This window comes from Schistocerca gregaria, chromosome 8, assembly GCF_023897955.1.
Source record: "Schistocerca gregaria isolate iqSchGreg1 chromosome 8, iqSchGreg1.2, whole genome shotgun sequence".
Taxonomy (NCBI): Eukaryota; Metazoa; Arthropoda; class Insecta; order Orthoptera; family Acrididae; genus Schistocerca; species Schistocerca gregaria.
Window position 1 is genome coordinate 495,008,525 of NC_064927.1, and position 16,930 is coordinate 495,025,454.

General features: G+C 42.3%; 1 protein-coding gene across 6 annotated transcripts in view; it reads left to right on the forward strand.

Moving 5' to 3' along the window:
- The window catches only part of LOC126285457 (putative fatty acyl-CoA reductase CG5065), a 375,357-nt gene that overhangs the window by 186,324 nt on the left and 172,103 nt on the right, over positions 1-16,930 (forward strand). Inside the window, exon 1 of one of the 6 annotated variants that reach the window (XM_049984861.1) lies at positions 5,168-5,237. The exons of the other annotated variants lie outside the window; for them this stretch is intronic. The gene's annotated coding sequence lies outside the window, so the exon portion shown is untranslated. Of the gene's footprint in view, positions 1-5,167; positions 5,238-16,930 lie in introns of those variants that run through there. 6 annotated transcript variants of the gene reach the window in all.

Here is a 16,930-nt window from a genome sequence, read left to right on the forward strand (position 1 = left end):
TGAAAGCTGAAGGAGTCCAACAGTGTTCTATAGCTTTCCTTCCTACCCACTAATTTGACGTGCAAGTACTGGGGGAAATGTTTCGACTCTAAATTTTTCCCTTCCTGCCAGAAAAGTTCTTCAGAGTCCGTTTCTTCCTCGTCATGAAGTTTGCGTTTTCATGTTCTTTTATAGGTGCATTCATAATCTACGTCAGTCACAATCTCCATGGATTTATTTTCATAAAAGTCAACATGTCACGAATAGATGCAATAAATCCTACAAGTGATTCATATAATTTATACACTGTTATAGTATCAATATTTACACTTCGCAATTTCGGATTTACAATATTAAATCTCTGGAGTATGTCCTTCCAAACTGTCACCATGAATGCCGTTTCTAGTCTGCTGATTTTTTAGCATATGAACCGCTCAGTAGTACGATTTCAGTCAGAAATGGGTTTTCGTTCGTGATATTCAGTGCTTTCTCAATGGTACACTGTCTCACTTCCGATTTCCACCCTACAACCCAACTTAACACGAAATCGTACACGGTAAGCAAATAAAGTTGCACGGTGAGCTAATAAAGATGAAGTCAGTGAAGGGTACGAGGACACTTGTGGGCGGACATTCTCTGCTGTAGGAGAAAGTACCTGCTCGCGAGTTTCAGGACTGCTTAGAGCGAGAAGGAAGCCATTCGGCGCGGCGGCAGAGTGTGGGCGTGAAGCCGTAGCAACGCCTCGGCGTCCAGAGTTGGCACGAAGCGGGAGAATAGCGGGCAACCACGGCGGCCGGCGTCTACTGGACTGCACCGTTCGCTAATTGCTGTCTGCACCTACGTACAGCACGCAGTCCGCGAACCACCGCTGTGTTCTCGGCGGAGGGTACCTCCTGACACCGCTGGGCCTCGCCTTAATCCCTGTTCCATTCGTAAACTTAGCCAGAGAATAATGACTAATATTTAAAAAAATGATATATGACAAACTGGAAGTATGTGACCGTTGTATGTGTGGCAACTAATTACGTTAAAGATCGTGTAGATATATAAAAAAATATTCTCATTATTGGCCTCAGTCTGTTACCGTGTGACGATATGACGTTGATTCATTAAAATAGTAAATTACTTTATGATGTACGAAGTGCCTAACTATATTTATCTATACGAAGCTTTATGCGGATTGAGCAAATTGACGATGGCAACTATTTGCCGAAACCGGTAATGTGTATATTTTTTATGTATCTAAGCGAGCTTTCTCGTAATTAATTGTCATAAGACAGTATTTATGCGTCAGCACGGGCCCTGATTTCTCTGATGTAGTCTCGACGGTCACTACGCTAGATGTATGTTGGTGGCAGTAGGGCTGTACAAATGCCCGTTCTCTGAACTTCCTCGGTAGTGTTGCTCAAAAGGAATGTCATGTTCCCTTAAGAGTTCACACAGCATCTCCGTTATACTCGTGTCTTAACAAATGTATCAGAACGCCTCTGAATTGCTTCGATGTCTTCCTTTAATCCGATCCGATGAGGACCGAAACACCCGAGAAGTACTCGAGAATAGTTTGCACAACTGTTCTGCAAGTGGTCCGCTTCATAGACGAGCTATATTTTCTTAGAACTCTTCCAATAAACCTAAGTCGGCAATTCGCCTTCCCTGCAGCGGAGCAGCAGACCTTACCCGCACATGGCGCTTTTCAACGTTACGTCTAGATATTTAATCGACCTGTGTCAAGCAGCACATCAGTAACATTGTATTCGAAAATTATATCGTTTTTCCTGCTCATTGCACTTCATCACACCAAATAGAAATTCTGTCCAAGTCGACTAGTGTCGCCCTGAAGTCACTCAAACGCGACGCTGTATACCATAGCATCATCAGCCAACAAGATGCTCCGTTAGATTGTAATACAGTATTGCATGTTTGTAGGCCGTAAGTGTCCGCTAGGGAGGAGACGGGTGGGTATTCGGAAGAGTCTCTGCGTTGTTTGGTGCAAAGTTTTTATTCACTACAGGAATTAATCTCTGATTCTACTAAAGCTCAATTTTAGCATTGCCTTGTGCAGCGGGGATACTGCTGTGGTTTTACCAGTCACTGTACGATTTAGGTTTGTTCGGTTGTCACGCTGCTTATGAGAAAACGTGCCTATTTCTCGGCGTGGCGGCCGCGTCTGCTCTGTACTACACTGAACCGTAACTGAACAGTGCTTCGATACAGTCCGTAACCTTTATATTGGTATTTCCAGGAGCAGCAGAAAAAGGACCGATCCGACACGCTGGCGCCACGATACTGTGTCCAGTTCCATGGTCACGTATACCTCGTCGACATCGTAGTTTACCGTTTGTCCGTCCACAAACAAGAATTGTGCCGACTCAGTGTGATACTGATTACACAACGATTGTAGTAGACACTGATGAACATGGGCATGTTGTACTGTTAAGTGTCCTCATCTACATCGCATACAGCCCAACGGTATCAGCCAGAAAGAGAAAATATCTGCTGAAGGAGTTTGGAAGAGAAGAATACCCTTGCATGTTCGAAAAATTATTATATCGCCGACGCCAACAGCGCGCAGTAGCGAGCGCAGCAAACAAAGAGTTCCGTAGCGACTCCCTAGACTATACGCGTTCATCAAAAGAATAAACCTGATGTTAATATCACACCTTGTATTCTTTAGCGTTCGCTGAAATCTCTTTGGATTTTGTTTCACGTGGAGCTGCCAGCCAAGCTGTCTTGAGTGCAGTCGAGCACGATAAGGATACGTTTTATGCTTTGCGTTACGAGCACACCGACTCAGTGATAATACTGGATAAAAGCTTTACTGGCGCAATTAACTTGGTCAGCTCTGGCCAACCAGTTAGTACAACTAACCTGCAGTGACGTGAACAGTTGCAGTTGAGATGTAAAAAGAGACGAGCGCAGAAACAACATAACTACGAATGTCATTTCATTTTTAAACGCAACGAAATTATATATGGCAAAACATCGGCAATGCCCTTCTTAGGGGATCAGACGGAATACACAACATACTCCCGTTGTTAGCGAACATATTATTGTAATTAAAAACAAGTGTGATGAAAATTCCCAACTTAAACACACGGCAACTTTTCTTTGTATGACAGGGATTTCACGGTATAGTTAAATAATTAAGTCACCGACATTATTAATGTCAGTCATTTGGTAACCTCTGAACTCCTTCGATATCCGAATCCGACGAACACATTTCATTAATAGAACTGTCATCTGCAATATTGGTGCCGGCAGATGTGGCCGAAGCGGTTCTAGGAGCTTCAGTCTGGAACCGCGCGACCGCTACGGTCGCAGGTTCGAATCCTGCCTCAGGCATGGATGTGTGTGATGTCCTTAGGTTAGTTAGGTTTAAGTAGTTCTAAGTTCTAGGGGACTGATGACCTCAGATGTTAAGTCCAATAGTGCTCAGAGCCATTTGAACCATTTTTGCGATATTGGTAACGAGGCATCAACAACGATCCACGCGTCACATTTTCTCCTCTTCTTTTATAATGTGCTGCTCTGCATTTCGCCATCGTTGGGCAGTGACGTGTAACGCTTCGGGCATTAGCTCCAGTACGTTTGGCAGCATAAATGTCTTGTTATTTCTCGCGACAAGTCCCTTCTCTTGACACCAGATCAGTTCTGCTGGGTTCAGATTGCAGTTTTACGGTAGCAGCTGTAAAAATGCAGCTGTAAAAATGCAGCTTTTTTGCAGTGTGTTCGAGGCCGTGAAAATGATTACTCTCCATGTTTCTACGACGTTTATCACTCTGGCCAGCGTGAAAACACATCTGTGGTATAAAACAATAGTCATAGACCAAGTAAAAAGTATTTAATATATAATTTTTACCCCAAAAATGTGTAATATTTTTAAATTTAAGTAACGATCTTTAATAAAATATCGGTAACTGAGAATTTATATTTGCAATGAAAACTGGAATTTAGCATGCGACATGTAATTAGAAACAAGGAGACGTGCAGTTTTGATTAAAATGATAGACATTTATTAATGAACATATATTTGAAGAATTTTATCTGTGAGTGGTGTATGTTTCGAACTGAACGGGAAAAACCAAACTCTTGGAGATTCGAACCAGCGATGGTCCACAGCACACCGACTACCGTTCACCAACGCTACCGCCATGCGCTCCTTGACAGAACTTATTACCATTGTGGAATATAAACTTGCCGGGAAAACTTTAAAATCTATTTTGTCTGTAAACATGTGAAAACGTTTTAAGAGCAACTTGTTTGTCCCCACTTGTAACTATGTTCCACGAGTGTGTTCCACTACGGAACAGGAAGCAGCGTTATCCATTTTCACGCTACGGATTTACAGCGCGACAATCAAAGTACAGCAAGCCGTTACAGAGACTAAAGTACGATTAAGAAAAACGTTGACGGTTGTTAATACACAATTATATCTTAAGACCAAACCACGCGGCTCGTTAGTGTTTGTTTACATCAAGTTTATTCTTACAAGAAACGAAGCATAGTGGTCTTCGGTGTGACCCGAATCGAGTATTCGCGCTGTCCCGTTGATAGCCGCATTTTATAACAATATGGAAGTAGCAACCAGCTGCAGAATCCAGAAAGTCACCAGCTTCTTAACGGAGTAGTTTTTCTGTTCAGTAACGAACAAAAATACTTACGGAAACAGTAATACTTTAATATATGCTTAATTTCAATTGATGTTGCTAAAATCGGTCCTCGGCTAAGTAAAGTTTCCCCCGCTTACCTCAGGGTCGTCAAAATAAACAGAGCGTGTGTGCGCTGCAGGATGACAGAGCGCGCGTGCTTCGTACCTTTCAGCTCCTAGGTATAAATTTAAAATGGAGGTAATAGGGATTCGTGATGTTCATTATAGTGACGGTCATCTTCAAATATGGAACATATTTGTAGTAGTGAAAATGAAACTAATTTAACCCTGTAATACAATGCACCGAGCACAAGAAAAAATACGTTGAAACTTGTAGTAAACATTTGCCTAATGCATGTAAATATAAGTACAATTGGTGTTGTTAATCAGTCATTCATTCACACACACAGACAGCACAATAACAGTTTGTCAGACAATTTCAGTGCCACAAGTTGTGATCGCCGAGGGGTGGGGGATGGCGGGGGGGGGGGGGGGGGGCGACACTGAAGTGTGCCGACCGGTGCCTACATTTATCGATCAGTTCTTTGGGACCGGCAAGCATTTCATCGCCTCTTTACTGTAGCTAGTCAGTTGGGAGCTCAGGACACATGTGAGTATTGGCTCTCGAGCAAAAAAGTTTGACGGTCGATACCGTAGACGTTCACTATTTCACGGATGCGCAGCAATATTGACCGTCTAAGAGCGAGACGTTGCGGAAAGAATCGAAACCTTTGGAAATATATTGCGCTGCCTGGAAATAATATGCCATCTGTGGCAAGTATTGGCAACCTCTCTGATTGTCTGTAGCGTGCTACACGGACCAAGGTGGTTAGGATAAGTTACTTTTATTGTTGTGTGGAAAATGAGTTCAAAAGAAAACGAAAGAACATTATTATTAGAGTAAATTGAAATGTATAAATCATTGCCGCTGTTATGTGATGTTGGTGCAGATGAGTGCAAAGATAGACGTGTTAACATGAATTTTACGATTTGTTGCTCAAAAAATACAGGTAACGGCTACGAAGGAAGAGGTTTTCAAAAAATTAATTAATGCGCACAACTTAACCAGTCATAATCCTTTAGTGCACGCATTATTGCATGACATTTTCGTAACTATATCTCAAATAATGTAAGGAAACCGCACCTGTAAATGTCAAGACTTCGAAAGAACTGCCGGTAGCAAGATATCGTAGCGCAGTAGATAAGCGATCATCTGGTGGTACTGCGTCTCTCATTGTGTTATTTTGCTTTTTGATGATAGGGATTTGGGCGTCCCCAGAAATTTAATGCGGGGTGGGGGGGGGGGGACGCTAACCTATGGGGGAAACATTGCCGGTACTGTATCAATCGTGGGCCTATCAACGTACTAGAAGTTATAATAATCTTTTATTTCGTTCAATCTCAATTCTCTGAACAAGTTTTCGTGAGTGAGCATTGCCGCTCCTTGAACCAATTTATCATTCAACAGTTTGAACCACAGCGCTATTGCACAATATTAATATATTAATGATAGTATTATTGAACAGCCTATGGAGAGTGTCAACAATACTCCAAAACATTGTTGTGCAGCTATTATTGATCGTGTAGGGGCCGCTGCAGTTGGTGTGCCACGGGCGGCCACGTAGCAATACCGTTCCCTTGTTTACGTTAATGGTTCACAGTTTCGTTAAATAACGTGTTATATGAACTGTGTATATGTTGGTAAAAGATTAAATAGTAATAAATACTGTTCAAAATGTATGCATTGACTAGTTTGGTAGGGAAAGGAACCTGATTTACCACAGGTAATGTTTATTATTCAACAAAGCTCAGTATTGTTGTCACCAGGAACAATATTATAACATCATCTTAAATGCCAGAACCGTAGTGTTCGTTGTTACACTACCAAGTCATTTAGGTTTCAGACAACGTTATTGGTAATATGAACACAAATATTTCTGTAAATACTTTAAACTTTATTTCCTAACTTGTCCGATGTATGTCATTTAATCACATAAGGCCGAAATTTCAGAACGTTACCTAAAGAAAGTTGCTTTCATAATCCTGTTGATAACACTGTACTTTACATGAACTACTGAAATATACTTATCTTTTACGTAGCAAAGTATTCTACCTTCTGAAAATAAGTTTGGTGGCTCACAATCTGTTGAGATACGAGGATTTTTCCGTAACTCCCGTCAAACGTACTACTATAAAGTACTTTTTCCCCATCTTTCTAGGTTTCATTTGACTGCCCCTTATATTTACAGTTAAAATGTACATTAAAATATAGATTTTGCATCTTTCTTATGTGATGTAATCTAATAATTGTGCAAATGATTCTATCAATTATAATTAGCTATTCGTTAGCCTGATAACGTGTATCCAGATTTTCCAATTTCCTCGAGTTATAATTAAACTTTTGGGTTGCCATATATCTGAAAGACATGCTAATTCATACAAGAAAGTAAAAGCAGCAACCAGAAACTGTTAATCATGTTACTTATTAAAAATAAATAGCTCCGTTACCGGTTTGGAACAGAAACTCATCCCGAGACGGCCGTTCACTTTTAAAACTACGTTTAACGTATGTTGTAAATGCGATGTTGGCTGTTTTTCGTTGTGGCAAAACATTCTTCGAATAGTGTTGGTGCCAACGGAAATCCTGTTGGCTATTTTTGAGATAGTTCGTATTTCTGCTAAAGATTAACCGAGATTCAACACCTTTTTTTAAACTTATGAAGGTGCAGACAGTCTACAGCACCACACACGCGCACCGAAATATCAACATCCGTGTTGCGGAAGTATTCTTGGCTATTACTTGGACTTGACCGAGGCCTTCCTTCAGAAAATATCCAGGCATGCAAAAAACCTCGGTGCCCCGAAATATAGTGACTTAACCCTCGATCACATCGTTAATGAAAAGATGTAGAGAAGATCCAGTGAAGTGGTGCGCATTTCGTCACGGGCTCGATTAGCAAGTGCGAAAGCGCTACGGAATGCTGAACAAACTCTTTACCATGTCGAGATTACGGGAACGTTCGTTACAAGAGCAGTCAGGCAACATAGTACAGTATTTGAACTCTTAATTGGAATATCACACACTTTTTACGCTATTTGTCCTTCAGTCGGTCGAATTCTTATTTTCATACATTCGATGTATCGTAATGTAATAAAAACTATCACCTTAGGAAAATAAAAAAAAATCATTTGCGATGTGGGCCGATTGTTTTTGTAACAGATTACTTCCTTCCACATAAGTCTCATGAAATTATCACAACAAAATGAAGGAAATTAGAAATAATACTGCGGCAGTAGTTAGTATTTAGAAAAGTGTCCTCCCGCTGTTAATTTTAATTCAGGTGGCAAAATTACTTCCACAACGCACATTTCATTGATGCGTATACAAAACATTGGACACCCATATGCTTTACAGTGTACATAGTTTCTCCTAATTAAGACTGTAATATTGTATGAAGTGCTTACTTTAATATTGGTTCCAAAGTATTTTATCTTTTAACTTACCGCTTATAACAAGATGTTTTGCAAGTGATGAATTATTATTATTGGTTTAAACATCTTTGTGTCAGCAAAACCGAGTTAATATACCAACTGTCGTAATAATTTTGCCTGCTGGTTTGTTTCTCACTAAAAAACATTGTTTTTGCTACATAATGAATGAAGTCTTTTAAACTTATGTCGGATCTTATTGTGTATCCGTGATTGTGCATATTTTGTTCACCTTTGCAGTCAATGCCTTCTGATGCCCAAAGACATATGCAAAAAAAGACTCTCGTGCCTCTTGACGAAGACGGCGAGTGATGCTACAATATCTGTCTTCGCTGTTTTTGCTAAGATGGCGTGGCACATTTTTTGATTTTAGACGAATATACAGGGAAACGATTATTGACGCTTACGTGCGACAAACTGACTTGAATCAAACAGGTTTCCTAAAAAGCACAGGTATTGTCAGTTTACTCACAACTGCCGATATTTGATCGCAACGCGCGATGTATAATTGTTGGATTCCGATTTTTTATCAAACAGAAAAGACACATCAAGCAATTAGTACATGTGCTACGCATTCACAAAACTGAAAGTGTAATTACGTAATCAATTATTACTGACCCTAATTCAGTAAAAAGCCGCATTCTTCCGTCATTTACAGCTCAGACACCAGCTCCTCATCTGCAGTATCTCAGCGGCTTTGCTCACTCGGAGTCACACGTTCATTGCTCCACCCTTATACACTTTTTACGATATTAGTCCTCCATTCGGTCGAACCATTATTTTCATACATTCGATGTCCATAAAAACTCACGCCATTCTCTCTCTCCTTCAACTGTCCGTTCCTTCGATTTTACAAAGATACTAGAGGACGTCGTGCCGCCAAAGACATCGCTAGCAAAATATATGTCTTGAACTAAAATCTTTTATTCAGTGTAATTTAAGTATCTCAAATACGTTAACGTAATTAGGGAACGCAGAATAAAATTAAGAAAAGTGGATCTCTTAAACCTAAATAATGAATGCGGTTGATCTTTGAAATTTGATCGAAGTAGCAATAAAGGTTGAATTTACCGTGATGCTAATGCGTATACCATATATCTGGTTATTCTTTCTTTTGGCGTGTAAATGTACAGGTCTGTCAGCCTTTTGTAGTTGGTGTATGGTAATTAGGGAATACACTTTCGATAAACTCATTTTAGAAGAAACGTTGTTGCAGAAATTGTCTGGCAATGTAATTTATTAGATACCTTCATGCGAACGAATGTTGCCATTACCAGTATCCAGCTGTCGTTGGAGAATGTCTCTGCTGATGGATCGTTTTGCAGTTGTACATGCATTTTTATGGTCAGCCGCAATGTCTGTACATTTCGCCACTAACTGGATATTTGAAATACGCATCAATCTCGCCTGCGGAGAGTCCGCACGGGATAAGGTAGCCGATGCGCAGTGACCAGTTTTCGTTCAAAGCGGCGGGCGAGTTCGTTTTGTTGCCCTCTTTTCGGGCAGTCGCCGATGACAGAATCGACGAACACGCCCTGCAGTCTTTCCCAAACGATTACACGGAAACTGGTAAAAAAATTTCATTTTTGCTTTACTTGTAGCTTTATATGTCAGGTTCATTATGACGTGCCCATAATTTCGTTAATAATCATGGTTATTGTGATATTTACATGGCAGTAAGACATGCGCGAAATTCGAAAAAGTTTGCAATGAAAAACAGGGGTCGCTATGACTTTGCACATTTGGTGCATATTACATAAAATGTTGCCGTGTATGACATTTAGCTAACATACCCAATTTTTCTTTAGACGTAGGTGAGGTATCTATCTGTAAACAAATTCGAGAAAACTGATCTGACAAAGTACAGTGAGTTGCGATCGCGCCGCGCCAGCGATAATGTCAGAGTGAAATATCCACAACATTCGTCATATTTCATAAACTGCTTTAGATATCGAAATGAAATTTTGGCAACTGATGACACGCAAAGAGGGGAGTGTTTTGCTGTATGGTATTATGCAAAATATTAACTACCGTGTTATGGCAATAACCTTCAGACTTTTTCATAAAAGAATCTATTTTTAAGGGCCATCAATAGGCGGGGAAACAAGAAATGCTATGGGTTTTGGAACAACATAAGTGAAGACAGTACGAATTCATTTTGTACCGAGGCTGTGCTTTTTCATAAGCTACTGACCATCCTTTCCCTCTGTTCCTCACATAATAAACCACTGTTTCAGAATTCTCTCGCAGTTGCGTCAGCGTAACATGTTAGTAGGTGAGACACTGTAAATTCCGCTGCGTTCTGGCAAAAGAAGCAAATTTTAACTTGCAACAAGAGAAGTGTGTTGTTGTTGTTGTGGTCTTCAGTCCTGAGACTGGTTTAATGCAGCTCTCCATGCTACTCTATCCTGTGCAAGCTTCTTCATCTCCCAGTACCTACTGCAGCCTACATCCTTCTGAAAATGTTTAGTGTATTCATCTCTTGGTCTCCCTCTATGATTTTTACCCTCCACGCTGCCCTCCAATACTAAATTGGTGATCCCTTGATGCCTCAGAACGTGTCCTACCAACCGATCCCTTCTTCTAGTCAAGTTGTGCCACTAACTCCTCTTCTCCCCAGTCCTTTTCAGTACCTCCTCATTAGTTATGTGATCTACCCATTTAACCTTCAGCATTCTTCTGTAGCACCACATTTCAAATGCTTCTATTCTCTTTTTGTCCAAACTGTTGATCGACCATGTTTCACTTTCATACAAGGCTACACTCCATACAAATACTTAAAGAAACGACTTCCTGACACTTAAATCTATACTTGATGTTAACAAATTTTTCTTCTTCAGAAACGCTTTCCTTGCCATTGCCAGTCTACATTTTATATCCTCTCTACTTCGACCATCATCAGTTATTTTGCTCCCCAAATAGCAAAACTCCTTTACTATTTTAAGTATCTCATTTCCTAACCAGATTCCCTCAGCAATACCCGACTTAATTCGACTACATTCCATTATCCTCGTTTTGCTTTTGTTGATGTTCATCTTATATCCTTACTTCAAGACACTGTCCATTCCGTTCTACTGCTCTTCCAAGTCCTTTGCTGTCTCTGACAGAATTGCAATGCCATCGGCGAACCTCAAAGTTTTTATTTCTTCTCCATGAATTTTAATACCTACTCCGACTTTTTATTTTGTTTGCTTTACTGCTTCCTCAATATACAGATTGAATAAAATCGGGGGGAGTGTGCTCCCTGCCGCCGTTGGATGAACAGCTGCCAGCAGAAAGTCGTATACTCCAAGCTCACTCATTTGTTACATAGTTTAATTCTTAATTCCTTTGCGTGTTTTTGGTACTTGCATTGTTTAATTCATTAATTTCGGGCGTATTATAGGTTTTGAGAGTTGTAGCATCGCGATTTAGTACCTGAATAGTGTAAAATCGCGTAGTCTCCTTCCGCCGCCAAGCAGTGTGTCAGCAGTGCGCAAGTTGCAGCATTACTGCATTTACTAGGCAATCTTGTATTTTAATAACCGTTTAAATTTTGTGTCGATTTGTTTGTGCTCTCTGTAGATTAATTCAGACGTTTTTTGCACAACAGTTTTTAGCATGGATAGGGACTGCAACTGCTGTGTTCGGATGCAGGCTGAGTTGGCATCCCTTCGCTCCCAGCTTCAGGCAGTGTTGGCTTCGGTCACACAGCTTGAGGCTGTTGCCAATGGGCATCACTGTGGGGGTCCGGATGGGGGTTTGTCGGGGACGGCCAGCTCGTCCCACGCATCCCCCGATCGGACTACGACTGTGGTTGCCCGGGACACTGCCCACATTGAGGCTGATCCCTCACCTGTGGTAGAGTGGGAGGTCTTCTCGAGGTGTGGCAGGGGGCGAAAGACATTCCGGAGGGCTGAACGGAAGGCCTCTCCAGTTTGTCTGACGAACCGGTTTCAGGCTCTGTCTCCGGCTGATACTGATGTTCGGCCAGAGATGGCTGCTTGTCCTGTTCCAGAGGTTGCCCCTCAGTCTGCAATATCCGAGCAGTCGCAGAGGGTGGGCTTACTGGTAGTTGGGAGCTCCAACGTCAGGCGCGTAATGGGGCCCCTTAGGGATATGGCAGCAAGAGAGGGGAAGAAAACCAATGTGCACTCCGTGTGCATACCGGGGGGAGTCATTCCAGATGTGGAAAGGGTCCTTCCGGATGCCATGAAGGGTACAAGGTGCACCCATCTGCAGGTGGTCACTCATGTCGGCACCAATGATGTGTGTCGCTATGGATCGGAGGAAATCCTCTCTGGCTGCCAGCGGCTATCTGATTTGGTGAAGACTGCCAGTCACGCTAGCGGGATGAAAGCAGAACTCACCATCTGCAGCACCGTCGACAGGACTGACTGCGGACCTTTGGTACAGAGCCGAGTGGAGGGTCTGAATCAGAGGCTGAGACGGTTCTGCGACCGTGTGGGCTGCAGATTCCTCGACTTGCGCCATAGGGTGGTGGGGTTTCGGGTTCCACTGGATAGGTCAGGAATCCACTACACGCAGCAAGCGGCTACACGGGTAGCAGGGGTTGTGTGGCGTGGACTGGGCGGTTTTTTAGGTTAGATGGCCTCGGGCAAGTACAGAAAGGGCAACAGCCTCAAAGGGTGTGGTACAAAGTCAGGACATGCGCGGACCAAGCAGCAATCGGTATTGTAATTGTAAACTGTCGAAGCTGCATTGGTCAAGTACCGGAATTCAAGCGCTGATAGAAACACCGAAGCTGAAATCGTTATAGGTACAGAAAGCTGGCTGAAGCCAGAGATAAATTCAGCCGAAATTTTTACAAAGGCACAGACGGTGTTTAGAAAGGATAGATTGCATGCAACCGGTGGGGACGTGTTTGTCGCTGTTAGTAGTAGTTTATCCTGTAGTGAAGTTGAAGTGGATAGTTCCTCTGAAATATTATGGGTGGAGGTTACACTCAACAACCAAGCTAGGTTAATAATTGGCTCCTTTACCGACCTCCCGACTCAGCAGCATTAGTGGCAGAAAAACTGAGAGAAAATCTGGAATACATTTCACATAAATTTTCTCAGCATGTTATAGTCTTAGGTGGAGATTTCAATTTACCAGATATAGGCTGGGACACTCAGATGTTTAGGACGGGTGGTAGGGAAAGGGCGTCGAGTGACATTATACTGAGTGCACTATCCGAAAATTACGTCGAGCAATTAAGCAGAGAACCGACTCGTGGAGATAACATCTTGGACATACTGATAACAAACAGACCCGAACTTTTAGACTCTGTAAGTGCAGAACAGGGAATCAGTGATCATAAGGTCGTTGCAGCATCCCTGAATATGGAAGTTAATAGGAATATAAAAAAAGGGAGGAAGGTTTATCTGTTTAGCAAGAATAATAGAAGACAGATTTCAGACTACCTAACAGATCAAAACGAAAATTTCTGTTCCTACACTGACAATGTTGAGTGTTTATGGAAAAAGTTAAAGGCATTTGTAAAATGCGTTTTAGACAGGTACGTGCCGAGTAAAACTGTGAGGGACGGGAAAAACCCACCGTGGTTCAACAACAAAGTTAGGAAACTACTGCGAAAGCAAAGAGAGCTTCACTGCAATTTTAAACGCAGCCAAAACCTCTCAGAGAAACAGAAGCTAAACTATGTCCAAGTTAGCGTAAGGAGGGCTATGCGTGAAGCGTTCAGTGAATTCGAAAGTAAAATTCTATGTACCGACTTGACAGAAAATCCTAGGAAGTTCTGGTCTTCCGTTAAAACAGTAAGTGGCTCGAAACAGCATATCCAGACAAATGTAATGTATTGCGAATACATAGAAAGAAGGATCCTTTATTGTATGATTATATGATAGCGGAACAAACACTGGTAGCTCTGCATCGCGGTGTAGCTTGCTCGCCAGGTTTCGAGAGGGTGCATTTCTGGATGAGGTATCGAATATATTGCTTCCCCCTACTTACATCTCCCGAGGAGATCACGAATGTAAAATTAGAGAAATTCGAGCGCGCACGGAGGCTTTCAGACTGTCGTTCTTCCCGCGACCCATACGCGACTGGAACAGAAAAGGGAGGTAATGACAGTGGCACGTAAAGTGCCCTCCGCCACACACCGTTGGGTGGCTTTCGGAGTATAAATGTAGATGTAGATGTAGAACCCTGTCTCACTCCCTCCCCAACCACTGCTTCCCTTTCATGACCCTCGACTCTTATAACTGCCATCTGGTTTCTGTACAAATTGTAGATAGCCTTTCGCTCCCTGTATTTTATCCCTGCCACCTTCAGAATTTGAACGAGAGTGTTCCAATCAACATTGTCAAAAGGTTTCTCTAAGTCTACAAATGCTAGAAATGTAGGTTTGCCTTTCCTTAATCTTGCTTCTAAGATAAGTGGTAGGGTCCGTATTGCCTCACGTGTTCCCATATTTCTATGGAATCCAAACTGATCTTCCCCAAGGTCAGCTTCTACCACTTTTTCCATTCGTCAGTAAAGAATTCGCGTTAGTACTTTGGAGCCGAGACTTATTAAACTGATAGTTCGGTAATTTTCATATCTGTCAACGCCTGCTTTCTTTGGAATTGGAATTATTATATTCTTCTTGAAGTCTCAGGGTATTTCGCTTGTCTCATACATTTTATTCACCAGATGGTAGAGTTTTGTGATGACTGGCTCTCCCAAGGCTGTCAGTAGTTCTAATGGAATGGTGTCTACTCGCAGGGCCTTGTTTCGACTCAGGTCTTTCAGTGCTCAATCAAACTCTTCTCGCAGTATCATATCTCCCATTTCATCTTCATCTACATCCTCTTTCCATTCTATAACATTGCCCTCAAGTATATCGCCCTTGTATAGTCCCTCTATATACTCCTGCCACCTTTCTGCTTTCCCTTCTTCGGTGAGAACTGGGTTTCCATCTGAGCTCTTGATATTCATACAAGTGGTTCTCTTTTCTCCAAAGGTCTCTTTAATTTTCCTGTAGGAAGTATCTATCTTACCCCTAGTGAGATAAGCCTCTACATCCTTACATTTGTCCTCTAGCCATACCTGCTTAGCCATTTTGCACTTCTTGTCGATCCCATTTTTGAGACGTTTGTATTCCTTTTTGCCTGCTTCATTTACTGCATTTTTATATTTTCTCCGTTCATCAATTAAATTCAGTATTTCTTCTCCCACCCAAGGATTTCTACTAGCCCTCTTCTTTTTACGTACTTCATTCTCTGCTGCCTTCACTTTTTCACCCCTCAAAGCTACCCATTCTTCTTCTACTGTATTTCTTTGCCCCATTCTTGTCAGTTGTTCCCTTATGCTCTCCCTGAAACTCTGTACAACCTCTGGTTCTTTCAGTTTATCCAGGTCCCATCTCTTTAAATTCCCACCTCTTTCCAGTTTCTTCAGTTTTAATTTATAGTTCATGACCAATAGATTGTTGTCAGAGTCCACATCTGCCCCTAGAAATGTCCTACAATTTAAAATCTGGTTCCTAAATCTCTGTCTGAAGTGTATAGGTTTTATTCAAAATTCGCCACTCCTGACACTTCTCTTAAAGTGGAAATGGGTAACTAGTCAGGCAAAAATAAATCGCTGAATTTTCGACGGAACTGTTTTTAGATACAAGCAGAGGCGAAGGAACTTCTTGAATGGTCACCATGCAAGTGTAGACGTGGAGGGGCCCCGTTCAACATTTACAAAAAATATGAGTGTAGGCTTCAGTTTAGAACGGCACTTGCTCTCTAGCGCCCGGCATTTCCCCTGCGCCCCCACCACTAATGCTGTCCCCACACCTGTCCTGCCCTCTACTCGCCTACCGGCCGCGGTGTTGTTCTACGTAGAACGTGTCGAGGTCGGGTACTTCGCAGCCTCCTTGGCACTCCACCTGCCGACTTCTGGCAATGAAACACCTTTTATCAATTTAGCCTCGAACAAGTTGCTTTAGAGTCTAGATTTAATTTTCTCCCCGCCCTTTCCCACGAAAGTCAACGACCTCGACCGCAAACCCGACGTGACAGCTCACTAAACGAATATCCGTACGAACATAACGTTTTCGGCACGTTTGGCGTACTAATTGGTGGAAACAGTGCTAAGGATTCTGCAGCGTCGTGTTAGCTGTCTCGGAAACTCGTTAGCATTTCCGTGCTACCGTTGAGAAGTTCTGGCGCTGCGCAGAGATGATTGCGCCACGTAACTCCACGAACCATTCTTCAGGGGCTGCAAAGACTTTGCTTTGCATCGCGCATGTTAACGAATGTGTTCTTTTAAGCAGTACTTTGCCGCATCTGTCACTACATACAAGTACGTGTATCAATGTGCTTACGTTATACGTGAACATAGAAATTCTTGCCAAAGTCAGAGACTGCACGCTATTAGGCGGTTGTTGGGATTATTGTTGTTGTCTTCAGTCCGCGTACTGGTCTAATGCAGCTCGCCACGCCAAGGTGTCCTGTAGGAGACTCTTCATCTGCGAGTAACAACTGCGACCGATAGACGGTTGAAGATGCTGGCTGCGTTTATCTTTTGCCCTCTCTCAACAATGACTGAGGGAGGTGGCGCAGTGGTCAGCATACTGCACTCGCATTCGACAGGACAACCGTTCAAATCCGCGTCTGGCCGTTCCGATTTAGGTTTTGCGTGATTTCCGTAAATCGCTCGAGGCAAATTCCTGGAAAGGTAAGGCCGATTTCCTTCCCTATTCTTAGAACACTAAGAGCTCTTGCTCCATCTCTAATGAGCTCGATAATGACGGAACATTAGCCCCTACTGTTTATCCTCCACAGATCCCACCTTCCCCAAATTGCTAATTTCTTGACTTGAATGTATTTTATCAGCCGA